Source organism: Anas acuta, chromosome 1, assembly GCF_963932015.1.
Source record: "Anas acuta chromosome 1, bAnaAcu1.1, whole genome shotgun sequence".
Lineage (NCBI taxonomy): Eukaryota > Metazoa > Chordata > Aves > Anseriformes > Anatidae > Anas > Anas acuta.
In genome coordinates, this window is record NC_088979.1 from 175,909,655 (window position 1) to 175,936,652 (window position 26,998).

Below are 26,998 nucleotides of genomic sequence, written 5' to 3' on the forward strand. Positions count from 1 at the left end.
TTTCTAGCCAACTGTCTAAACATTAACTTAGGATTCAGGTTCTTCCTCCTCTTTCTAATCTTACCCAAAACAGAAAAAAACTAGAGAAGGAAAACTATCACCTCTTCATATTACAAAGCATTTTAACTTAAGTACAGGTGTGTGCATGAACATGTGAACGTATACATGTTTATTCAGTTTATTCAGAGGGCTAACATCCACCTTGAGTTGCCTATATGAGAAAATACTTCTCTTGCCCTGCAGTCCTATAAAGCACTCACTAAATGAGCAATCAGCCGACGTGAATGGTGATTTTTTTTTTCCTACAGCAGCTGTATGATTATTTCAAGGAAAAGGAGGAAGAGGAAGAGGAGAGGAAGAATTAAACAAATATTCAAGGTGGGTCTTTTTTGCTTTTTGTTTTCAAAGGCAACAATTTCTAGGAGGTTTCTGCAAACAATTATTACTACTGAGCTAAACAATTACAATATGAAGTAAATATTATGCACTCTTTTCCTGATAGTAGATTAGCATTTAAACATAGCTATTACTAGTTCTTGGTGTTAAGTATAAGACTACATTACAGCATCTCCAAAAAACATAATAATCTTTAATCTTATATTTAGAGTATAAGAAATATTCTAGGTCTAAGCAGCAGTCCATCTAGCCCTATATTCTGTCTCCAAAGAACTGCAAAAGTAGATGATGACCAGGACAAGCATGTAAGCCTGGCCACTCCCTCCAAGCTGCTTTTCCAGCATCAATATTTATTGTATTGGAGATGTTTGATCATATGTCACTATCAACTTCTTTTAGTAGGAATTAATTGATCCATAATCCATGAATTTGTCTAACCCCTTTTTGAACCTGTTAATACTCTCTGCCTGCACAATTTCCTGGGACAACAAATTCCAGAAGTTCACTAAGTATTTTCTCTGATTTGCTATAGACCAATCTCCTAGCAATCTTGTGTAGTGCCCCAAATTATGTATGTGGGATCTGGTGAACAATTCAGCTCATGCACTGCTTTCCCAATTTTGTAAATCTTCAGTTTACAAACCTTTGTATTTCTCTCCTCGCCTTCTGCAAACTGCAGATTCAGTTGTCCATATCAGGCAACTGCTCCATCAGCATCATTTTAATTGTTTTTCTCTTTAATCTCTCTCTGTCTTTAAAATCATGTCTCAAGAAGTAAGAATTAACAGTGTTCTTTAGGGGCTTTACATTCTTGGCCTGGATCTATGCTGATTATTTATTTTATGTTATTTTATGTTATTGATGTTCAGCTTTAGTATTGCAATTTACCTCACCAATGAAAACTTAATAAACAGAAATGCTTAACTTAGGAATAGTCTAATACTTTTCAGAGCAGCCTACTACTTGCCATGAGTCCACCTTTAAACATTTTTTCTGAAAGAGCTCAATTACTTGCAGTCTAATATTGGACTATAGTAAAGTGGTGCTTCATGGAGCCTAAAAAGCTTTAGAAAGATGATCTTTGCTCTTAGGAATAGACAATAATGATAGTTGCCTTTTTTTTTTTCTCACAATACTGGAATTCCATCTTGCCTTGTTAACAGCAAAACACTGCAAAGCAGTAGAAATTTCAGACCAAAGATCCTCAAAGAAATAATCTGAATCACTTAGAAAAGGAAAGGACATTGCCCTCATTAATACTTCCACTGCATTCAGTAACCTCACAGCACTGAGTCAATTGATGTCTCGTTAAACCGGCATATTGCCCCTATTCTCCTTCTCCCCAGGTATGTTTTTCCACTTAAAGTTACTAAGCCAAGGAAATGTTCATTCAATATCAGTCCTTGAAAAAGCCTTTAGAATTATTTTTTGATCATTTTTCATATCATTTGAGAATCTAAGCCTGTGTCTGGCCAATGCAGCAACTTGCATGTCACTGACTTGTATGTTAGCAGAAACACAAGTATGCCGAACACTTTATTGAGTCTTGTATCATTAGGAAATACTTGGCAACTAGGAGTACTTTTATATTTCTTTTTTGAGCTGCAAAGTGCTACACAGGAAGTATTTCTGATTTTGGTTTACATAATCTTGCAGTGCGAGACCAGGAAAAAAGAAAAGAGATATTTTGGTATTAACAATGGAGAACCCCAGCATGTTGGCATTTCTGGAAAGAGAAGTACTATCTGCATGATTAGATGGTTCTAAAGAAGTGAGAATACAGTGACAGGAAGCCATAGAAAAGGCTTCTAACCATAATAGCCTGAGACAGACACAAATATACAAATTCTTATTTCAAAATCACAGAAAATTTGCTCTATTTTCTGTCGATATATACAGAAAAGTTTGAAAATTTATTGGCATGCTGCAAAGCAAAAGGAGAATGAATAAGACTCAGTCTTATAATTTGTGGAATTAATCTATTTAAACTATATAACTCCCAATTTTAGATTATTAACATCAGATTCCATAGGTTGGTGACTCAACCCAGTGGAAATTATTTTCATGTCCCCAGAGAAAGTCTGCTCTTTCAATTACCTTCCCTTTCTTCGTAAGGATGAAACAGATACCATTCCCCACACCGAGAGGAGACAGTTAGCCAGGACAAGTGATGCATCCTACAGACTGTCCCAGGCCATCTCCGATACTCCACATGGTGATCCAGGTCTGCTTAATTCAGATTTGGACCAAAGCCTGCTGCTGAGTTACAGTCCCTAGGATGGGTCTTTCTAGTTTTGGTGAGAATTTTCATCTTCAGAATGAATAACACCCATAACTAAACATTTACCAATATCAATACAGATGTTTAACAGCAAATCACACAAATTCTGCATTTCCCGATTAAAAAAAAAAAGATGAAAATATCTTGAGAATATCTGGAGTACCCCCAGTAATGTCAGAGGATAAAAAATGGAGATCCATTCAGTTTGAAAAGGCTGAAGTTCAAGTGGAACTTTTGTGTGTGTGTGTTGGGGGGGGGGCGGGGGCGAAGTTTGAGAACCTCTGAGAAGTTCACAGTATCTTTCTAGGGGGAGACACTGAATTTATTTTTGGACTAGCACTTTGCCAGTCTACCACAAATGAGTAGAAAAAAGTGACATTAGAAAGAGGAGTCAGATTATCTGAACCAGTTCTTGGATTCAGTGGAAATGTCCATCGGACACAAAGACCTACTGGATTAAGGTGATGGACAAGAATAAACATATTAGCTATACAGGGATGGTTAAAATTAGTACTGATAAAGCTGTGAATACAATAAGTTGCAGCTGGCAATCATACTATGGTATGCATTTTCAGTCAGTTCTCTTGGAAACTTTTTGAAAGGCTTTGGTGTGAAATGGGAAAATCCCTTCCAAGTTTGGGTTACACATTTCTTTTGTACTACATGTAGTAAGAAAAATAACATGTTCACTTTGCATAATACAGAATCACAGAATCATAGAATATACTAAGTTGGAAGGCACCCATAATGATCGTCAAGTCTAACACCTGGCTCCACACAGAACTACCCCCCCCAAAAAAAAAACTAAATGTTTAAGAGTGCTTCTTGAACTCTGGGAGGCTCAGTGCAATGACCACCTCTCTGAGGATCCTGATGCAGTGCCTGACCACCATCTTGGTAAAGACTCTATTCCTAATATCCAGTCTGACCCTTCCCTGTCCCAGCTCCATGCCACTCCCTCAGGTCTTGTCACTGTCATAAGAGAGAACAGATCAGTGTCTACCCTTCTGTTCCCCTCATGAGGAATCTATAGGCTGCTATGAGACCTCACCTCAGGCTTTTTCTCTAGGCTGAACAATCCCGGTGACTTCAGCCACTCCACATACGTCTTCCCCTTTAGATACTTCACCATCTTTGTATTCCTTCTTTGGATGTTCTCAGACAGTTTTATGTCCTTCTTATATTGTGGTGCCCAAAACTGCACACAGTGCTCAAGGTAAGGCAGAGGTGAGTGCAGAGCAGAGTCAGATAATCACTTCCCTCAGCCAGCTAGCAATGCCATGCTTTATGCATCCCAGGGTACAACTGGACCTTTTGGCTTCCAGGCCACACTGATGACTCAGATTCAGCTTGCTATTGACCAAATGGTCAATGTTGCTGTAGGGCAGGGATGGGATGGGGAGGCTCCCATCCCACTTGCCATTTAAAAAGCACATATCTGTACTGCCTAACAGTGGAAAGGGAGCCAAGGGAGCCAACCTTTCCTGCCTTTCTTTCAGATGAGCTGCTCCAGCACAACTCCCCGTCAGTCATAATCTGTCACTTCCCTGGAGCATTAAGACTGTAATTAATTCCTCATGCCTAGCTACACTAGGAAGTGGCACTACATAATCCCCCGTGAGTAGCTCTCCCTGTCATAATGCAGCATCTTTACAAGAGAAAGAGAAATAATCTGACAGACACGTGACAGTTCAAAATAAACTGTAAATATTTGCTTCAAATCAGAAAGATGCACACATGAATTTCTTTAGAGGACAGCTTTAGAGTTCAATTCTTCTGTATAGGCCTCTGAAAGAAAGAAAATAGAGTTGTATAGGAAAGTGAAACAGAGTTGCAGTCAGATGACTGCCAACTCTTTGTCCCATTCAATGAATCAGTTTGAGTTTGCTTTACTAGAGGGACATTCAGATTTTATCTCCTCTGGGAAAATGACTAAGAGCACATCATGTGCTTCTCTCCTGTAGGGCAAATCCTATTCATCGCTCAGCATTTCACCTGATAAACTGCAACCAGCACCTCGCTATGGCACTGGTCAGTACACCTAGTATTTCTGAGATAAACTTCAGAGCTACATGTTACCTACCATATTGCTGTGGAAATACTACAGAACTTGACATAATGAGAAACAAGCAAATAACTAGCAACCCTGAAATTATCTAATGGGGGAGTTACTGAGAGGGAGGAGGAAGGAAGCAGGTTTTCTGCTCTAGCCTTTCATACTATAACTGCAAAGGGACTTCCCAGTTGTACCAATAGCTTAAAAACAGCTACTGGGAAACTTGGAAATAAAGTAGAGGAATTCCACAGCAGTCAAAACAGCCATTTCAATTTCAGACTTCTGTTGCTTTTTATAAATGTTTTAGTTATTTTATCATCTATTATTATTATTGTTGTTATTGTTGTTATCATAATCATCATCATCACCATTTCTTTGTCTATAGGCCATTATATCTTCCTTTCACATACTTCTCCCTTTCTTCTATGTTTCCTCAAGGGAAAAGCTAATAAATGTTACATCTGTTCTACAATGGCTTTTAGGTTTCTCAGCAACCCTAAGGAATACTTCTAGAGACAGCATGTACTTCACAAGAGTTCAGTGGAATCAGTCCAATAAATTCTTAGTGCTTGTTGAGATAGAACAAGCAAAACCTTGAGCACTGTTACACTTTGATACAGCCCTTCTATAGAGTCATACTCTTAAGCTCCATGGCATCTCTTCTCTCTTCATAGGATGTCATTTACTAACTACAGCCAGCAAAAGATTCCCTCCATGCTTCAGAGCTGCAGCTGTTCACATGAGGCTGCGAAGATTTGCTTTGTGAAAAGCACATTAAAGTATGTTCTTTATCTGCAAGTTCTTCTGTCAACACAGATCTCTGCTGCTGTGCATACCTGCTTCTCCAAAATGACAACCTTGCTGATAAGAAATATAGTGACTAAGAGGACACCGGTAGAGGCATTAGCTAAAACGCAGGTTGTAAGCCATTAAATTGGTAAGAGCATTGGATTTTTCAGGCTGAAGATATTAGGAAGATTTTTTATTTTTTTCAGACAAGACAGCACACTTTCTAACTTCCTTGATATTTCTGTAGCCATGGAATATCAGAAAACAATACATACACAGTGAATACATGATACACATGCCATAGAGTGTGAAGAAATGGATGGCAGCTTTTGAGCACAGTGAAAAAAAAAAAAAAAGAAAGAAAGAAAAGGAAAAAAAACACTGTTAAAAGTCAGAAATAGGTACTTCTACCTTAACCTGTCACTAATGGAACATTTCATGGGTCTATAACATTACTTTTATCATTAAGCATTCATTAACAAAACTATATTGCATAAAAAAGGAAAGTACAAGAATATAAGAAAAACAGAGCAGGAAAAAAAAATGAATACATTAGAGTGAAATTTCTAACTCTACACTAATTATAAAAGACTATATTATAAAATTATATTTTATAGCCTTGTCAGTAATAGGAATGGACAAATACATAATGTTCTGACATATAGACATTTGTATTCAGTTGATACTTAGATGATACACAAGGCACAATTACAATTCCTAGTTTTCTGTGGCTTTCCATGAGACTGAGTTTTCTTAACATAACAAATCACGTCAGTCTCATATTTAATTTAAGGCATTTATGGCACTTATGAAACTCAACACTCAGTCTGTGAGTCTGACTGTGGTAGGTTTGGAAGATGGATGACATAAAAGTCTTCAATCCCTACTGAGGAAATAAAACCCCAAAGAAACTGAGAACTATTTAACTTCATTCCTTACAAGAAAGCAAGAAAACTAATGAAGAACTAGGTTTTGTTACATACTATTGCTACAAATAGCAGTCTCAGTAAACATGTTCCTATGCACAAAGGTTTACTGCGGCCATCTCAAATCTGGGGTTCAAGAATACTGAATTGAGTGAGAAGTTTTCCTCTCTTACTGAATGTCTAGTAAATGTTTCCTGCATACTTTTGGGGAGTCCATAAAAAGATTTCTTCAGGGTTTCATTGACTAGAAGCAGGAGTGGCAGAGCTAATGTAGAATTTCTCGTTAGCCCTTGTGTGTTTTCTGCACAGACAACACTTCACTAAGAAACCATCAGGTAAATATTTGACTAGGCTGATTATTAATAGCTAATACAACTTCAATGAAAAAACCTCAATAAAGGCCTGATTTTCATATTTCATCACCTCTCATTTGAGTCTTGATTTATGCCTGTTCGATGCATATTTTCAATCAAATGGTTATAAGAGAAAAATGGCAGTAAAAGATAAAAAGATAAATTGAAGAAATGTCAGGAGTATAAACAGGTCATTCACCTGTTCAGTTATAGCATATTTATTTTCAGTACTGCCATTTCATGAACATCAGTGTGCAAACATGAAGTCAATGTCTTTACTGCAAATGGCTTAAATCTTGTACAGGAATATAACTTACTTGCAAAGCTGGATGACTCAGAAAAGAGAACCTTCCCATTTCTGAATTACAAGTTCATATTGCTTCTGATCTTACAGATTGCTCCCTCCCTGGAAGTATTCAAGCTTTGAGCAAACTGAGCTACTGGAAGGTGTCCCTGCTCATGACAACGGGGTTGGAAGTAGATGACCTTTAAAGTCCTTTCCAACCCAAACCATTCTATGATTATATGATTTAAATTGGGTCTACTATCTGGTCAGAGATGGATAGTTAGAAAATATTATTGGATATATTGTTCCCACGCAAGTCCCACCATGAAATGTCTCTTACCAAAAGTCTCATCAGCTAACAAAACCTGACAAAACATAAAACTTAAAATAGTATTCAGATTATAGCATTATCTTCAGGGCTCCCATGGTTATGGAATATGACATATAAAATGTAAACAAGATATTGATTACTCAACCTGAAGAAAAATGTTTGAAGAATTCTTAAGGATTTAAAAGGAGAAAGAAATTCAAAGTTATAGACCCTATAATGCTTTCCTCTTCTACATTATATATTGAATACTGTTTTGTTACATTATATGCTTTTAAAAACCTGTCACCTTATCAGAAATGTGCACAGTGGCATTGTTATTGTTGCTATGGGAACTAAAATATTAAACTTTCTGATTTATGTACATACATTATCAGACATAATGTTTCATTCATGTAATATTTTGTAACAAATTTTCTCTTTCCCCACCAGTCTTCTGTGAGTCTTCCTCACAAGAGGTACACTGTGCTCCCTGGGTGAACTTCAGCCTTTTCTGAAATCAATGGGAGTTCTACTGTCAGCTTCAGTGGGGGTCATCATTTCATCCCAGATCTCTGCATCAAATACTGTTGCTTAGGAATATGCCCTGAAGATCTGATTCTAGTCTCAGTTATTCTGAACAGAAAAGGTGAGAGAGACAGAGGCAGGGAGAGACAGAGAGAGAGTGAGGGCAAGAAAGCAATAGAAATCTAGAGAAAGTAAGAACAAGCAAGTCCTCTCTTCCATTTCAGCTTTATATGCTAATATTTTCTTTGGCAATTTTCCCATCATTCAGTTTAACAATATAAATCCAAACGTAATATAATCAGGACAGTTTTATGTCTCAGGAACTACCTAGCCTGGTTTTTGTCAATGACCCCATCTGTTCTTTTTCAAAATGAAGTCAGACATTTATTAAGGCTCTAAATATAAGTTCAGATGTGATTCGATAGCTGGGCATATCTAGAGGAAGTAGTGTCCAAAGAGAGAGCATTAATGGCAAACATTTTGACATCAAAATTTATGGGCCTGTCTGCTTTACTTTGCCATTTACAGATTCAGACATGGAATTTCTCTGCTTCAGCTGAGCATTTTAAAGGGCTTAGTCACCTTCCAATTTTCTGTGAGTGCTGCACAAATGGATCTTCATGAAGGCCTGTTGAGGTCTGATAGGAATACTGTATGCGTTTGTGTGTGAGCATGTACATGAGTATGTACATATGTTCATGTACATGTGTGCTTATACTCCTGTATGATGTACAAGAATTATGCATACCTGACTATTCCAGTCCCAAATAATCCAAATAATCCCAACTAACACATAGTTCTCTACAGAGTAAGGAGACAGAGGTATCATAAATTGGTATGATTTAAAAAAAAAAAAAAATGTGATTTTTTTTTTTTTTAGCATGAATGAATAAGAGTATTTGATCTGTAAATTTCTGTGAGGGAGTCTCAGAAGATATGACTATGCACACTTCACAATCAGCGAGAGCTCTAGATGTTCCTCACTGTTGAAAATTGAAGGCTATGTCAATCTCCAAATGTCAGGCTTCTTTTTCATTTGTTTCTTTTTTATCTCCTATATCTATTAAGAGGAGGAAGACGACTGTTGGGGTCAAAGTAAAGGACAAATGTGAATGATAAAACTCCTACTCTCTCAGCCTTATCTGACATACAGAAGAAATAGCCCTCCTGGACAACTGATGTGTCTGCCAACCACAGAGTAGTAGTGCAGAGGACCTTAAGTGGTAAACTCTTCAGTTAATTCATATATCGGGGCAAAAGATGTTTTTTATACTGTTGGAACAATCAACGAATTGCATACAGCAAAGAAGTTAGAATAAAACTAGAATGATTTTAAATCTAAAAATGAAATTTTATTCTTCCATAAAGTTTCAATACATAAACCTTAGAAAACGGAGATTAGAAGTACTGAAAAGATAATAAGCACTGTAATGAAATCCAATGTGTATTTTTTAACCGTGTACCATCTGACAAATATACAAATCTTTCAACCTTCAAATATCCAATTCTCTTACATTTAACTCACTAATATTTAACCTGCTTGAAAAGAACAGACAAACACATCTAAGGTTCAAAAAGCTGGCAAGACTACTAATGTATGTCATACTTACTGCTATTTTGAAAACTCACTGTCTGTACTTTTCTGTTGTACACTCAATAAACCAGTCAATCCCATCTCTTAGCATAACTCCAGCTCATTCTTTTGATAGATCATGTTGCTTTTCCTTCTAGATAAACGCAGATATTCTTTAAAACTTACTTAAAAAAATATGATTTTAACTGTTGTTTTTTTTTTAAACCCAGTTTATGAGCCATTAGATTGCAACCCACAGTACATCTTTCAACAGAAATATATTCATGCATAATTTGTGTCTGAATTAAAAAAAAAAAAAGTTTTTACATTTAGAAAATCAATATTTAACTAACACCATTTTGTAATTTATATATAATCATTAGAAATTCTGCAGGTATCCAGACTACTACACTGTACATACTACTAAAGTTTGCTGTACGAAAATGTACTGGTGATATCTGTCTCCCTTCAAGGTTTTTCAGAATAATGACCTCCTCTGAATTTATATTTTGTCTTAGAAAACCAGAAGATAAGTGGTTCTGCCTGGCTGCAGATGTATGTCTCTGCAGATACAATTTATTGTATTACAGTCCAACTCATCTTGTCACATTGCACAAATATCTCTGATTTTGCAGTACACACCAGGCTTTTTCTCATACAGTATCACACTTTGCATGCCAGAAAATTTTGTAATAACTGACTGAAAGGTGGATAGTATATATTTGGCATATATGAAATATATGTTAACACATTTACTTGTCATTACACTATGGTGTTTGGTATGCATTTTATTTAATCAAAATCCACAATCATTAATATTGTGTAATTTATTTAGTATTTTGTCAGGATTATGTCCTTGTAAAATAATGCATTATTTTACTAGCATTAGGAGCATCAGTTACTAACTGGCAGATCAAATACTGGCCAAATACTTTCCCATTTCTGTGTATTTGATAGATATCGTCTTATAATACATTTTTCAACTTTAATTTTTTTTAAGTCTTATGTAAATATCCTCCCCCCAAAACCTTTACTATTGCAAAGATTATTGTTAGGTAACAATTTACAGGAAGGGTCATCACCCCGACAATGATTAGATTCCACTGTGATTAGTTTAACCTTATTGTACTAAAAAATTAAATAAGGCTATATTTTAAATAGTTCTATGAAAGTGGAATTTTCCTTCTAAAATTATAAATGGTGATATCTTTTACCAATTATCTGCTCAGACCCACAGTCAATGACCCTTAATCCCAAGATTTTCTATCCACTGTATGTTAAAATACAATTTATGTTTTTCACTGTTCTTCTCCTCTAAGACTGTAAAAGCAGCAATCAAGATTGGAGCCCCATTGTTAGATACTGTATATACCCATTAACTGGGAATTCTCTTAGTTAAGTTTAAAGGTTACAAACCTATCCTAAACTCATTACTATCAAAGAAGACACATTCAGATGAATTATCATTCACTGCATCTATTGTAACAGCCTATTTTATTCAATATAATCACACATATAAAAAGTGGGACATAATGGGTGAGTTTTAGAGGCAACTCCCAATAGGAAGGGTAATTGCAATGGGGAATTTTAACTCCTCAACAAATGTTTGTAACAGAAAGGGGATATCACACAGTTTCTCTGAAAGTCTCATATTCTTAAACTGCTGAAATTAGGAAGGTGGCACAACAGTATTCATTTTTTTCTGCCTTGTAAGTTACTTGTTACTTACTAAATTTTACTTGTAAAATTGAAAATGAAACATATCTCTGTGAAAGCAATCATAAAACTACAGAACATGATTTAAAGATGGGGAGAAAGCATTGCTTTTTTATAGAAAATGGAAACAAGGATGTAGGAAGAAAAGAATAGTTACAAATGAATAGCAAAAATTTGTAGGCATAACATTGGTAACATAAAGAATAAAATGAGTTGAAAGAAGAAAGAAGTCTAAAAGGCAAAAGCAAACAGTTTAATTAAAGAAATGTGAAAACAAAGCAAAGGAAAATGCATTTCAGTTTCAAATGCATTTACTTAATAGAATGAGAGAAAAAAAATAGCTATAATATGGTCATAATACTTTAATAGAATTAAAATCTATGTTTTTCTGTCATACAGCTGAGAGAAGGCTGAAGGAGGTAAATACTCTGCTTGCATTGGCCTTCATAGAAAAGTTTAATTCATGGCCAAACACTTAATTAAAGGAATTTTGATGATGGCAAACCAGAACAGAGAAAGAATAAATTATATAAGATATACATTCTGGATGAACTCAGGAAGGTAATGTAGAATGAAATTCCCTTAGCCAAGACAGTCTCTGAACCAATGATTATCTTCAAGAATTCATGCAGGACACAAGGTATCTCTGAAACCTAACAAAAGTAAGCATAGTGTCTATGTTCATATCAGATGAAAGGAGGAACCAGAGATTCCTGAGCAGTTGGTCTCTTTTCAACAGCCAAAAAATGCTAGAGGATATTATGATAAATCCAATATGAAACATACATACAATGATGAAGTGAAATCACCCAGTTTGGATTTTAAAAAGTAAGTTCTGTTAAATCAATTTTTTTTTTTATTATTATTTTTAACATAACTCCTGGCCTACCACATGTAGGAAAAGCAACAGAAGTGTTTTATCTTCTTTTTAAGGAGCCTTTTGGTGCCCTCCCAGAAACATTCTCAAACAAGTGTTTTATATTTTTGGGGGTGTTTTTGTTTTGCAGTCATGGGAATACATCTGTGTAACTGTAATGCAGCAGTGCATATTGTAAAGCACCCAACAGAAAAGGGGAGGGAGAGATCACTGTTTATTGCAGCATGCCACACTACCATGACGTCTTCTATGTTCTGTGAGGGGCAAGAAAAAATTAGGATGCACTAAACCTTCTAAAACATCAAAGAGCACAGCACATATATATTCTCCAGTGTGGCTCTGCAGAAATTAGCCTCCACAGGAGAATCCTAGTGCCAGCTGTACCATCACTACACTGCAGACCTGGAGTTGCAGTGCAGTTGATTAAGGCTCCCTTAAATGCATTCTATAGTACCTGGACTACCTGTTTTACGGTATCTATAATTAAGCCTATTTGATAGAGTATTTGTTAGAATTATGCTCATCTCACAGTAAAACTAGATGGGTGAAAGATTTCTAAGTGTATGCTTAGATCTTCTCGGCGTTTTTACTATGGAAGTAGGAGATGAAATAGAGCTTTAATGAAACAAAATGAAAATAAAAAAAAATGAAAGAGAGCTCTACTGAAACAAAATTGTGATGGGTTTTAAACACTTTGAAAAGAAATATCAGAATTTTAAATGATTCCATTACATTTTAATGATGGCCCAAAACACACCACCATGAGATTGACTAAAGATCAACAAAATACTGTCTGTAGGAAGGAACAACTGAAAACATTAATTATATTTCCACAAGTATTTTTCAGAAAAGGATTTGGTCACTATACCTGCTAATAAACAAAATATGAGATAATGTTGATGAAAAAAAAAAAAGGAAAAAAAGACAAGAGTATTTGAGAGATGTAATACAGAGATTTGTTAACAGATTTGTTGCATATAAAACATGAGGGAAATGGACAATTTATTTCTTCTTCTATGAATTGCTTAGGTCCAAGCTAGTTGCAAGTCAAACTTAAGAAAAAGAAAAAAACTACTGGAGAGAATCCAGGAAAGAGCAAACAAGTCATGCTAGATTTAAAACATAGATTTAGGTTTCATTGTAGGTAAAGCAATAATTATGGGATAATTTTATACACAGAAGGATAGGCTTACTTACCCCACAGTAAATTATAATTGAGAAAATTATCGAAAATTTGATCACAGGTCAGCTCAATGATTATTAGCAGTCAAATCCAGTGTTAGGCATAGTAAGAAACAGAGGAAAAAAACAACTAACCAACCAACAGCAACAACAAAAACACAGTAATTGTCCTTCTGTTAATACACAAAACCATGGTGTATCTCCCCTTGAGTACTGTCTGCAGTTTTAATATAGATGCCTGATATGATAGATCTTGATAAAAATTGAAAATAATACAGTAAAACTGACAAAGTTTCAGAGAAGGGCAATACACTTGTTAAAAATACTTGGATTCTTCAGCTTGGGGAAGAGATAACTGGGCAGAAGAGAATCATGAAGATCAAAAAAATTTACAAACTGTAAAGGTACAAATGTGTACCTTATGAAGGTTAATAGGGAACTACTTTTCCAATAGGCAAAGTAGGGAGCATGAAACAAAAAGCAGTAAGTTCAAAACCAAGTGCTTCTTCCAACAGTGCACAGAAAAGTTTCAGAACTGCCTGAATGAGGTGTTGTGGATGCTATGAGTTTTAAGGGTTTGAAAAGTGATCAGGTCTGCTGAAAAAGTTTTTTTAAAGGCATCAACAGCCCTGGAAATTCTTCAAGACACTGCTCAAAGCTAGGAGAATATTCTCAGAATGAGTAGTCAGGCATTGGAACGGGTTGCCTAGGGAAGTGGTGCAGTCATCATCCCTGGGGGTGTTTAAGGAAAGGTTGGACCTGGTGCTTAGGGACATGGTTTAGTAGGTGACGTTGGTAGTAGGGTGATGATTGGATCAGATGATTTTGGATCATACTTTTCCAACCCTAATGATTCTATGATTCTGTGAGAAGTGTCTCTATGCACTTGCCTTCTCTTCAGACTCTTCTCTGACCTGGATGGTTTGTGACAAATAAGATTCATCAGGAAAAACAGAAGCTTGGCTTCTTTACTCTAAAAAAGAAAACTAAGGGAAAAAAGAAGCATGCAGAACTGTAGTGCCCTATGATGTTCTTCAGAAGAAATGATGATCAATTTTTCCAATAACTTTAGCAGCAGCAGGAGAAAATTGCTTAATTTTCACTAAGATAATTTACTTTTATCAATTACTGTGAAAAATATTCTGGCTACTCAGAAAACTGTAGAATAGCTTTCTGCAAGGTTTAGAACAAAACAGACAAACATTTGTCAGAATATGGTTATCTTCATTCTTTGCAAGAAAACTGATTAATCCATTCTCCCCATTTCATTTCTATTTTACGGCTACAATTGCTACCGGAAGAAAATTAAAGATGTTTTCCAATAAAAGGTGCTTCTTTAACTAAAAACAGCTTAAACTTAATGAAATTATTAAATAAAGGTTTAAAACTGAATATATGGGTCTTCATTCTTTCAAAAGACTACTCTATGATGGACAAAACTGAAGGTTTTATAAAAAAAAATAGTGTTCTGGCACTTTTTATCATTTAAAATCTTTTAGATAGGAATAGAAAGTAAGCTTGAGTGATGGAAAATTAACTATGAGCATAGAATTGAGCCTCATTGCATGAGTATTAACAGAAGGTCACCTCTCAAATAAGAAGAGAATAAGCCCATATATGAACTCCTGTTATCTCGTACAGAGTCGGTTTTTGGATAAATATTGCACACTTAAAACTCCAAGATTTTCCAAACAATTATTTTCAGTTGAAAAGAATTCCAAACAAAACCAAAATTAATAATAAATGTGAAAGCATTTTTCAGTATTAAACAAATATTGAATAAGATAAAACAAAACAAACAAACAAAAAAAGATACCACCATCAGGATGCAAAGTTCAAAACCTTTTCATTTGTTTAGAATAAAGCTTCAAAAGGAGAGGCAATGTGAGGTCTCTCCAGAGGAAGTATCGTTCTCTTTTCAGGGTGGGAATAGATGTGCTTCTAGCAACTTTCTTCTATCATCTGATCGTTACCACAGAGTCTGTCCATTATCTGAATCCCTCTTTATCTTCCCTCTTTATCTCACATTGTCCTCTCTGTATGGCATGGGATGAGGGATAAAGATCTGACTTCCTATGGTAACTGCTGCTGTACCAGACTAGTGAAGCACGATGCCAGAGCTTGTTAAATCATTACTTTTACCCAGTTTATAATTGGATAACTGTTTTCAAAAAGGATGCAGTGCAAAGGGAAAAAAAAAAATAAGTACTTCATTAACTTTTACAAAGAATAATTCTCTTACCATTTCTGGGTTAGTCTTAAGAGTTTCCTATTCGCTAACTCAAAAGTAGAAATTGGTGAGAGTTAAAATGCATACAGACACAAAAAGATAACAGAGTAGATTAACCTGTGCACCAACAAAATCTAGGTCAGGCTTAATAACCTTCAAATTGCAGCTGACATAATGAATATTAAACTAGTCAACCACGAAAGATGCCTTCATGAAGCCAAACCAATTCAGTTTTTTTTAGAAAAAATATCATTACAATATGCTGATGTTTATGTGATTTTTCCCTGTACAAAGGAGTTTTAGTATTTCTAGCAAACTTGTCATACACAATTAATGGTGGATCTCTATCAGCAATATTTTAAGGTGAAAATACTGCAATAATCTAACCTAAGCTCAGTATTTTTTCCAGCACAGATTTTTACCAATATATGTGAGAAAAAGGGGGATGAAAAGAAGAAAGGTAATTGCTTCTTAAGTGTGAAAATCCCTCTAAAATACAAGTGGAAGAAGACATTTTAACTGAGAGTTAAAGATAATTACTTTCTGAAAGTGCTGTAGAGTAAAATTTCCCACAGAAAAGAGTAATCACAAAATAAAATATTAAAAGTTCTTGGTTGGCCATTTTCTAAATTCAACACATGACAATCAGTTTTTCTTTATCCTGTTAAGGCAATATATTTATTTTCTGGAATATACCTTTATATATATACGTAAATATATATGTATATATACATATATACACACACATACATTATAGCCCTGGAAAAAAAGTAAAATGGAGCACCAAGCAGCACTAAACTTGTTCTGGCAGGAAAACTGGTTCACCAATCTGAGGTTTAAACAGTTAAATTGTAACTGTGTCATGAAAATTGTCAGGAAAAACACAGAAAGATGAAGAGTAGTCTTTTCTACACTGGCATCTTGTGCAATATCACAAAGTCTGCATCAGATCTGCCCAATGTCTAATATTCCAGCACTGTCTGAGAACTCATAAAGAGAATGCTGGCCCTCTAAATATTTGTATGTGATGGTGGTGTTTTTGTCTGCTTGTTTTTTTGTTTTCATTTTTTTGTATAGAAGGTGTAATTATGTCATTCATAGAACAACTTTAAAATCAATATACTGTCCTCAGTCTCTCCTAAATGTAATGCTAAAATAGATATGAATGCTAAATTAGTATTTGACTTCTTTTTAAAACAATGAGACTATCATCTAATGTACAAGGAATTAATACCGCATTTGAAAATAAATAATTCAGATATATGTGCATATACAATATATTAAAGTCATATACATTGACTTGAACACCTCAAGTATCTTCTGTTAATGTGAACATATATAAGCAGACAGTATTATCTTTTGGCAGACTGATAAAAGAACTGGCTATCCAAATGGTTATTTGCTATTTAGAATCCAATTTATCAAGCCATTAATATACAAAAATTCTGCATAAAATACCCTTCAAACTAGCTTTGATGGTGATTATTCTGACAATTCTAATATTTGTTATCAGAATTATGGTTCTCATGTACTATTAGTCAAAAATTAAATACAAGAAAATAATAATGGCATTGAAACTGGTGAAATGATTTATCTCCTACTCTGCAGCTAGTCTGGATCTACACTATTTCTGAGAGACAATTCTCTATCTTCTTTCTTAACTCTAACTGTTCATCTTACAGGGACGTTAAATCTCCTCTAAAACAATCTCCTCTAAAACCTTGAAAAAATGATGAGGTTAGAACCAGGTATAAACAAGTAGCTAAAAGTGTAACTATAAAGAAATGAGCTAGGTAGTTGCTAGACATTAAACAAGGGGTCAGAATTTGAATTCTGTACTTTATAGAAAGGAAAGCTTTTTGTTAAGAAATGCTGCAATAATAAACAGGTCTTCTGTACAGTGTTTGACAGACATTTGTGGGAAGTAGAAGAATGCACCTTAAATTAATACAAAGATTTTATATTTTCCATATGTAAATGTCACAATTATATGTCTAATTAGGCATGCAACCATGCTTTTAAACTAGAACAGGTGATACCTGGCAGCAAGAGAATAGTTGCATATTTAAGTAATGGCCTAGAGAGAACTAGATCAGCCAGAGGCATGAACATCTATTTAAATATGCTATGCCATTTTCAACATAATTAGTTATCTAATTGCAAACCCAAACTTAGACAATGCTTTTGCACATGTAATTAATTCCAGTTTGTTTAAAAGCACTTAATTTGTGGTGCTTTATTCTTTGTCTCCTACAAATCACATTACCAAAGGATTTTGATTTTCAAAAACAACAGAGAAAAATGCAGAAAATGAAGAAAGATATATATATACAAAGTAAAAGGGTAATACACCATTAATGCTACCTAGCACTTCAAAAACACATCTTTTCCTTCTTTTCCTTTTCCAACAGGAATCTATTTTAAATTTTTCAAGCTGCTGTGTAACTAATTTCTACCTATTATATATGTAAAAGATTCTTTAAGCTTTCTATAGAAACAGCATCCATTACATAGGTCAAATTCACATAAACTTCATGCAAGCAGATAGCTAAGAGCACATAAAGTATTTATTTATGGGAATTTATTATTTGCATTATACTATCATCTAGGATCTCTACCAACAGACTACTGTCATTACTCTGACAACTTTTTTTTATCGTGTCCCAAAAGGTCTGCAATCAAAGTATAAATTGTACTGGATACAAATCAGCATACAGTATAAAAAAGAACAAGGATAGCACTACACAGATAAATACAAAACACATCTGCAGCGTTTTGAAGTTGGACCTACAGTAATAAAGTCTAAAGATACTCAGCCCTTACTGGACTTTTACTTCCCCATTTTATAGCTATGAAATATTCTTTGTGATGTGAGCTTCAAACATAACTGTAGCCTGATATGAGGACTGAGAAAATCATGCAGTACATTTTGGCACATGGACCCAAATGAGATGAAATATAACATAGACAGTACGACATGCAAGGACTGAAAAAGAAAACTGTGAGACCAGCCAGGATGTAAGGCAAACGAGAGCACTGGAATGCATCAAATGGGTTACTGATTACACATCCACAAGGTGGTATCAGGGAGGCAGAACAAGATTTTGCTTGATTTTAAGGGGGCAAATCAAACTGGAAAGTGTCTATGACAGAAGAGTAGGCCAGAAACCTGAGACACTGACCATAACAAATAAATAAACAGTGAGCATTCAGTTATTTCATATATAATAATAATAATAATAATAATAATAATAATAATAATAATAATGAGATACATGCTAAAAAGACAATTGGGATCAAGGACAAGTTTCTTTAAGACAGACTTGAACAATGAGTCTTTACAGACTGAGGGGAAAGAGACAGATAAACAAGATTAAAAATCAAAAGATTAAATAAAAGAGGATAGAGACTAAAAAATCATCACAGAAACAGAGAAGAAAAAAAAAATCAAAGGACAGAGAAATACGGTTGACAAAAAAGCTGTTGCATCTATAACTGGAAAGAGTAGAACAGGAGGTAATGAGAGAAACGGAGGGAAACAGGAATCACCTTTATCTCACACAAATCACTGTATTTGTATTAAAAAAAAAATGGAGTAGAGAGAAGAATCATATGCATGTACAGTATTTATGGAAATGTCCATATTTTATTTGATGAAATCTCAAGTGACAGGAAAAAATTCCTGAAATGAGGTTGTCATCTGATGGTTTATCATGGTCTCTCTCAAAAGTGGTGGGGAGACTGGGCGGAGTATAGAGCTAAGAGATACTAACAGCACAGAAGAAGGAGAGACATGATGCAATTGCATGCTCAATTAGGCTTTCTGTTCAAAGCACAAAGTGCCCTTTCCCATTAATACTATTACATATTAAAATGAGTATTGCCCAGAAGGAATTTTCCCTGAGCTCCTCCTCCAACAGCATCTAGGACAAAGGATGAAAATGGGCAGTGCTTGAGGACAGAACTGGCATGCAAAATCTCTAAGGAGACAGAGAGAATGCAAAAGATAACCAGGTTCAGAAAATGTTCAAATAGCTTAAATCTTTCTTTTTTCTCTCTTGCCTGGAGGAGTCCATTTTATATATGCATTTAAGCACACTATATTTTAATATGCATTAAAATGTACTCTTCTAAATATCTGTGCTCCCACCTCCAGGTGGGAGCTACATTCCAGGTAGGAAGAGTAGCTACAATTCTTAGACTTTAATTCTGTTATATCTCATCATATTGACTGTGGTAACTGCTGCGACTTTGTGTTCCAAGGAGATGGGACTCCTTTTGAACTCTCCTTAAAATGGCAGAATAGCAGTAGGGAACCCTCTTCTTCAAGCCATGGTACACTAGGAAACTCTGACAGCAATTTTGTGTATATACATATACATACACATACATATAGTTATAAACATATAACATCATTTCTAATAATACATTATATATATTTTATACATACACACTGAATGCACATCTGTGTGTATATACATCAAATATTATACAACAAAATCTCCACATATTTTGAGGACAAAAAAAAAATAAAATAAAGGTAATTTAAGTTAGTGTCTTACTTGCCAGGATTATGTCTTCAAGTAGCTATCTCTGCATTACCAACTGTAGTCACTAAAAAGTGATGAAAATTACTTAAAACCCATGATGTTTTGAAAGGCTGTGATTGTGGAAAGAAATTACCTTATACTTGTGCCTTTTCTTACTATGGGGGCTTATAGATGATGCAGCTCTGTATTCCTAACTTTCAGTTTGCTCTGTGGTACATAAGTATTTTAAGTTCTGGACTTCTGAACTAGACCATTAGCTTATTAAAGTTATAATATCCAGGGTATTGCCAACCTGCAGATCTCAGGAACACATCCTGGCTCCTAGATTACCCCTGGTCTATCCTAGACTCATATTAGTACAAGACCCAAAAGTACATTGTATCCTCTCCTTCCTTACTTCCCTTGTAAAGGAAAATCAAGTATACAAAGGCCAGTATACAAAGTTTGTATACAAAGTATACAAAAGCACAGCATGTGTTTTGCAGGAGTGAAAACAATGGGTTCATTATGTTATTCTATGTAGATTAGAAACCATTTCCTTTCAACTCTACATTCATTTACAGAGCTCTGAGTATTTTAATAGAATCATGAGTGATCTCTTTGAGAAGAATTTTTAGGTCCAGCCATCTTGCAAATATGGTCACAAGAAACACATCCACATTCTTATTTTTTACCCAGAAATGGCATAGGATGGAACTAAGGTCTCCATATTAAATATCTATAAATATCTACATACGTGTATCATTCATACTTAATCTAATAAACAAAAGTCTGATGAAAAATAGTCATCTCTACAAAAGTTGGTTCAAGCTGTTATTACAATCTCCTAGTGGCAGATGTACCACAAATTCCTAGCATAAAATAATTCGTAATATATAACAATCCTTTAGTTATCAAATTATTCCTAATATTTAATGCATAACTCTTAACAACTTAATCCAATCACTTCTTCTAATCTCATATTCCTTTCATCCTCAAAAACTATGGTGAATAGTTAATCACATTATTCATGTAGCAAACTTTTACTTATTGAAAATTATCAGACCTCCTCGATCAAGAGCTATTTTCTAAATTAAACAAACTCAATTCTTTCAGCCTTTTCTCATCTATACAGATCATGTGCATCTTTTAGGTGCACTCAGAAATCAACCTGCCATTCTTGCTGAGGTTTCTCCAGTAGTGAACAGTTATCTATTATATCCTCAGATGATGTTTCTGTTAAATATAGTTTCTGTAAAACTATTGCATTCCTGCTCACTATTCACAATTTGTTACATATATTCCCCCTACTCCAATCTTTTTTCTTTTACAATAAATCCTAGCCTTGCAATTTTTATGACAAATGAGATGACAAGAAGGATGCCTCTCAGTGAATTAAAAAGCACATTACAAACTACCTTATCAGCTCTGACAGACTACCTATATCAATGCATCACTACAGCAAGAAGACATTGTCTACTCCAAACTTTTGTTTATCTTTTGTTTAAGGAAACCTGGATTCTTTGGATGGATTTATTTATTATTTATTTATTATTTATTTATTTTAATGGACGTTCATTTCAGAAAAGATCTGCCTTATTCCATGCTATGGACAGGGAAAACAAACAAACAAACAAATATATATATATATATGTATATATATATATATATTTATATGTATATATATATATATAAAATATATATATTATATATATTATATTATATTTATATGTATATATATATATAATATATATATATATATATATATGTATATATATATATATATATTCCTGATATTCCTGCTTTTTATATTGTTAGATACTATCTACCATACTTTGCTTTGTTTTGAATTTGTGATTATATTGTATTTAGCATCTCCAATTCCCAAAGGATTACTAATAACACATATGCACTGCAAGGAAAAAAGAAAGCCTTTGCTTATACATCTGTTAGTACCATACATTCATCAACTTATCAACAAGATGCATCCTTGTTTGGGTATCAAATCTACTTTCTAGTTCCAGTGCAAAAGGTGCATCTGTACCTTCCATTTAGACAAGCAATGTGTGAAATCACATATGGATTGGTAGTTCCAATCCATAGTTGGTAGTATTGAGCTTACATCTGGGAAGACTGATTTATATTGATTATGCCACCAAACAAATGGAATATATCATAATCATAGAAAATAATAGATCGTCTAGTTCTTAACAGAATACAGAAGATTAACAGGTATGTGGAATGAAAAAGTTCTCCAGTAAGTTTAATCAAATATGTTCTTAACTATCACAGGGTAAGGTATATTAAGCCTTAGTAACTACATTAGTTCACTCTTAGGAACCTGTAGATGCTGGTGGAGCAGCAATCTCAAACAGATATTACTGTTAGCCTCTTAGATGTACTATTTATCTCCCAGTACAATATAGTATGAATCTCAGAACAAAACATAGCTCTAAATGAGGTGAAATAAACATAAATTAACTACTTAGCATATACTTCCCACAGGTTAGAAACTCTAGAACTCCCCAGACTCATTTATTTTTGTGCAGTTCCACTGTAATAAAATCAACAAGATGTGAAAAAAATTGAAAACTACAACTTAGCTTTAATATAACATCAGTGAATAGTCACTGATGTATTTGCAGATTTGCTACAGGGGTTTTCAAGCTTACTGCTCAACATTTTTTTAAATTAATGACCACTGAACATAAAAGGTGTTAGAAGGCCAGATATGAATTATTTACAGCTGTATATTTAACTGTATATTATACTGTATATTATACAATCATGTATTCAGTAGCATTTCAAAATCCTGAAGTTACTGTATCATATGAACTAAATATATACACCAAAGTTTGTTGTCAAGAATCAACAGAAATTTATATTTGTCATTGCTTCTGCTACAGGCTTTGTCTAAAAGATGTAATATTGTGGCTGTAGAGATGCTCCATACTGTGACAAACCTCCAGAGCCTCTTCCAAAGAAGAGCAGAAAAATGACATCTGCACCTATTATTTTGAGTGAGATGTGGTAACGTGTCTCAAGTTTTTCAGCCTCTTATGCTGTCATTGTTGTTGAACTTTTCCATTTTCACAAGTAGAGAATTACAAGTGTTGTTCCTGGGAGCAGAGAAGGAATAGTGTTTGCAGCAGGACTGAGGCAACTGCACAGTTTTTTAAGTTTGATTTTACAGACTGGATGTAGTACTCTGTAAATTTTTGTTTGTCTCAGAATAGCCTTTTGTCAGTATAACTTGTATGCCATCAGTTCTAAGCTAAATGGGACATAATTTCTAAAAGCCAAAAGTAAGATTTTTTCAAACCTGTACTGAGATGTCTCCATCGAATAACCTGTGAAAGCTTGGCAAATAACAACTCATATTCAGACACCTATTCAGCAAGTGCCATTCAGAATTTCCAGTTTCCAGTTTTCATAATACAGAGATCTGATCCACAATTCCCTCAACACAATTGAAATTTCTATTGATATGAGTGAGTTCAGATGAGGTTTTGTTAATATTTGTATTATCAAGTGCTGAAAGGTAGCCTTAAAGACTCGTTACAGTCCTTGGCCTTGCTTAATCTCCTGTGTACATGTATAAACAGATCCGTACTTTTCAGGAGATTCTTTTCAAAGAAGATAATGATGGCAATGAAACTGAAGAGCTTGACAAAATTTAGTTAGGTATTTTGTTTTCTAAAACTGACAGATAAAGGGAAGAGTTAATTATTTATTTGCCAAAATAAGGAGAGAGTCCTCTGCAGAACTAGACAGCTTGTTTGTTTTTATAACTTTGTGGGTTACAATACTTGTTACTGCAGAAAACAAATGATCAGGGGATCAGAAATCCACTGAATGTTTTAAAATTATATATTCATAAACATCATGTGTACATTGCATATCAATGTGATTGTTACTGTTAAAAAAAACTTGGAGATATTTACAAAACACTAGATTATTAGTTTGACTAATAAGTTTTCTAATAACTTCCTAAGCTTCTACCAGCTTCTGTTCTCAGGGATTCTCAATATCTGTAACATACATTAAATATTGCAACTTAACAATTATTTCCCACACATTTATATCTATCTATATTTGTTTTCTTTTACTTTTTGGTGATAGGTCCCCTTCTTTTTGACAGTCTAAATGTCTGGGCACAGCCAGCTTCATGATATCCAATTCACAGCTGGATTTTGTGTGTCAGAAATCTGCTGGTTTACACTTACATATGGCCTTCAGTAGCCAATAATGCAATACTATTGGGACTCTGCTATTATGCTGATACAACTGCTGTTGGGTGACTCATGTCAGAAATTAAGATTCATTTTATTTTCAATATCCACCCAGAACATGGATGAGATAGAATGAAGATATATCTTTGTGAAGCTGGAACTCCATTCTCTTTCACAAACATGATTTCTTTTGTGGTGCCCCAATTTAAACTGTACATTTTATTTTGGAATTCAAGATTCATGTTGCATTACATCTTCCGGTGGGGACTACAGTCTCCATTTGGCAATGAGAGTTTTATACCAACTTAATTAAAGTATCTGAAAATCTGTCAGGGAATAAACATGACTAATGATTCTGATTATCTTTCAACTACTGACCCATCTAACAACAATCTCTACACAGAGGCTTGAAGGGTGACCATGGTTGCCAATGTTTAAGTGTTTGACATTAGAAATAACTGCTTTAGCAAATCACACTTATATGTGTATTGAACACATGTGTATTGAACAAACTTTAAAATTGAGGCCAGAACTGAAAACAAAATAATTATGTTAAATTTAATCTGAATTTCAGGTGCAATTTCTGGAAATTTTCTCATTATCAGATCTTTCTGCAGATCTACAGGGATGCAAATCCAGTCTTCAAAGATGCAACACTGACAATATCATTGTGGTATAGCATACCAATCAAGGCTCCAAAAGAGTGAAAGCAAAACAATTTACTTTTTTCAACTTCATTTGTTTTCAGTTTCACATTTATTGCCAGTTGCTGTGAGTGTACGATGGAAAGTTTCAGGTATGTCAGAACACCAGTTTAGCAATCTTTCCTTGTTATAAGAGACATGAAGCTTATTCCTCCAATCTGGTTCTGTTTAAACTAAGCAAAATATCACAATTTGTCTCCAGTGAGTAATGGATGTTTTGAATTTATTGTAATTAAAGTCACTCTGCTTAAGCATATATTATACACTTAATTTATATTTCCATTGAAAGCTTGAGTTCCCTGTAAAGTGACAACACAGAATCTAGGTTTTGAATAGCTGAATCATGATTCATTTCAGTCTATTTTTCAGTTCTGTTCCTTGAAGACCAATCTCATACCTCTTGATTCTTAACAAATTCAGCAGGTTTTTTTCTTATTCATGTATACTTCATATGTATGCATTTCTATGAGTACACATATGCATATATATCTGTATTCTATATACAAACTGAAAATCTGTCCACTACATAAAATATTTAGAAAGGCTTATAAAGTTAGCAAAAATAGAGCCTTGTCACTTTCTGTCCTTACTGTATGCTATCACAGACTGTGCTCTACACAAACTTCTTCACCAGAACAAAGCAGCTATCCCATCAATCATATGCTAAATAATGTCCGGAAGACAACTGCACTGGAAGCAGGTCACATATCTTAATATCAGTTCTGTTCTATTGTTGACTATTCTTCAAAATTCAACTACTGAAAACACTTGGGAAACAAATGATAATTCAAATACACGACTTTTCACGTGTTGTTGTTAAAGGTGTACTCCTTACATTCTAAAGATAAACACTGCCCTTAAGCTAACTTGACATACATATAAGAAAATTTCAAAAACTTCTATAGAGTAAAATGACCCAAATTTTTAAACCCCAAAATGCTGCTGGATGTTTGCCAAAACTTCAGCATGATGTTTTAAATTGCTTCTCATGAACTATCTAATTTGTTACGAAGAATGACCTGTGTGCCCATACATAAGTGGCTGCTGCTATTTTAGGTACTCTACTGAGGCATCCTCATTGACAGGGCAGCTATAACACAATGTTCAAGAGACTTTCTGAAACAGCAGCTCGTAAGACCAGACATGATAAGTAGGACATCTAAAATGTCTCTAGACAGGTATATTTAAGCAAATGAATCACACCTATAAAACCTGTAAAATCTACTCTTTTCATTCAAAAATTAAAATTGTTCAGGAAGAGATTTTTGTTCAGTCACTTAGTCCTCAGTTGTTTATTACAGAAGACCTTGGATTAAAAAAAAATCAACTTTGAATTATATGGTTTTCTTTCAGCACTGAATATACATGGAAAGTGCTCATAGCAGGAAACATTTGATTTCAAGCCCTAAAGTAGCCACCAATAAGAGAAGAAAACAAAACAAAACAACAACAACAAAAATCCTTCAGCAACATATGCTAACCTCTTGTCCTTGTCCTGGCAATAAGTCAGCATCTAACAGTTGAATACAGCAGAAAAGGATTAAACAACTAAAAGATGAAACTTGCCAGAAACTTCTTAAACTCTGGTAAATTTAAAGTGCGGTCTAAAGAACAGACATCCAACTTATCATGGCAGGTTCAAAATGATCATCACATGTTTGTGTATGAAGGGCAGTTTACACTAATCTGTAAAAAATTCTAAAATACTCCTCAAAATCTGTTATAGATGTCAGAGGAGCAGGACATAATGCTGGGTTTTACAGGCTGTTTTTAACACCAGTACAAAGATGTATAGAGGATACTTGGGGGTGGGGAAATGGGGTAGGTATCAAAACATAATTTCCTAAAATGTTCATTAAAATTAAAAGAGAGGTTATGGAATGAGTTGTACCACATTACACAACAATATATGATTAACTGTTGATGCAGGTATTTGTACTGTAAATGGTTAGTTCTGTTCATGCAGAATTTTAGTCTTCATATAAAATACTGTCTCAAATTTCCTATGAAATGATCTTGGATTTTCTTTCTCA

At 34.4% G+C, this 26,998-nt stretch overlaps 1 protein-coding gene and 1 long non-coding RNA gene across 7 annotated transcripts in view; one reads left to right on the plus strand and one right to left on the minus strand.

Annotated features, from left to right (window-relative positions):
• The window catches only part of IMMP2L (inner mitochondrial membrane peptidase subunit 2), a 474,976-nt gene that overhangs the window by 110,979 nt on the left and 336,999 nt on the right, over positions 1-26,998 (minus strand). The gene's annotated exons all lie outside the window — the stretch shown is intronic.
• On the plus strand, positions 39-25,221 carry LOC137849641 (uncharacterized). 2 transcript variants are annotated; one of them, XR_011092001.1, is made up of 5 exons: positions 39-137; positions 309-378; positions 8,991-9,145; positions 22,936-23,059; positions 24,836-25,221. It is a non-coding gene; the product is annotated as an uncharacterized lncRNA (long non-coding RNA). The 2 variants fall into 2 exon arrangements; XR_011092000.1 differs by lacking the exon at positions 8,991-9,145.